This window comes from Elephantulus edwardii, unplaced genomic scaffold, assembly GCF_000299155.1.
Source record: "Elephantulus edwardii isolate Elephantulus edwardi_28Jun2011 unplaced genomic scaffold, EleEdw1.0 scaffold00192, whole genome shotgun sequence".
In the NCBI taxonomy this organism is placed as follows: Eukaryota; Metazoa; Chordata; class Mammalia; order Macroscelidea; family Macroscelididae; genus Elephantulus; species Elephantulus edwardii.
In genome coordinates, this window is record NW_006399942.1 from 4,743,640 (window position 1) to 4,744,830 (window position 1,191).

A 1,191-nucleotide genomic window follows, 5' to 3' on the forward strand; every position below is an offset into this window, starting at 1 on the left:
TGGGTCCATTTGGAGGTCGTACGGGCTGTCCTGGTGGAATCCCAGGGGGTTGAGCCCCAGGCGCTGGTAGGGTTGGCTGGTTACCCAAGATGCCTTGCTTATGTAAACGTGACCTCCACTTCTCTTCTAGTTCTTTTTGTATCTTGTAGATTTTCTCTGCCAATGAATGGTAATATTCTTCCAGGCTGTTAGCAGGCTCATGCATGTCCCCTTCCACCTTCTTTGCATAGGCTACCAGGTTCTCCATCCGACGATCCTTTAGTGCTGCTGGGTCAGGGCTCGGAAAGCTGGCTTGGACAAGTTTATGCACTAGATGGCTACGCAGGTCCTGAGTGACATGTTCATGGAAGCCTTTCCGGACACCAGTGCTGGAATGCGGTGCTGCTGAAGGTATGGTGCTGAGGGTGCCAATGTTTCCAGAGTTTGACCCGTCATTCATCAGTGGGTTGGTGGCTCCGAGGGATGATGGAAGAGCGGGCTCTGAAATCAGGTTTGGTGGCTGCTGATCTGTTGTTATTCCTCCTGCTGGAATGTTCATTGGGTTCGTTCCCAGGGGGTTGATGGTCCTCATCTTCTGGCGAGTTTGAGGCTGTGCTGGTTGCTGGCCAGGAACCTGAGGCTGCAGCTGTGTCTGGGTCTGGTTAATGTAGGGCAAGCCAAGCGCAGCATATGCTCGTTGCATGGAACTGGGGTCTATGGGATTGGGGTTACTTAAAGAAGTGGCATTCTGCTGGCCTGTACCCACAGAACCAATTGTATTCTGAATTCCACTAGCTGGAGATCCCAGGATAGTTTGTTGGTTTCGCTTGTCACTGGCATTTTTCAAAGGGAGGCAAAAAGGACAGTCATGTCGTGTGCAGTTCTTCCAATGAGAGATGATTTGTCGTGAAGATGCACAATGGGCAACGTGACAGGCTTTCCCAGCCTGGCAATGTGTCATGTGGTTGAGAACATTTTTCATGGTCCGGCAGTGCGGGAGGGAGCAGGCCTGGACCTCACTGGTGGCTTGCTCTCGCCCATGACACTTGTGGGCATGGAGCAGGAGGACCAGTTGTTGCTGGATCAGTTTGCGTTTCTCTGGGTCAGCAGTGGGGCCAGTTCCAATTGCTTGTGTTGGTACAATTCCCACTGATGCCTGCATCTGAGACATGTTTGGCACCTTGGTGGCAGAAGCATTCTTGATGTCTGTGG

At 52.1% G+C, this 1,191-nt stretch overlaps 1 pseudogene; it reads right to left on the minus strand.

Annotated features, from left to right (window-relative positions):
• Positions 1–1,177, minus strand: part of LOC102862485 — a 5,966-nt pseudogene extending 4,789 nt beyond the window's left edge.
• Positions 1,178–1,191: the final 14 nt, after the last annotated feature.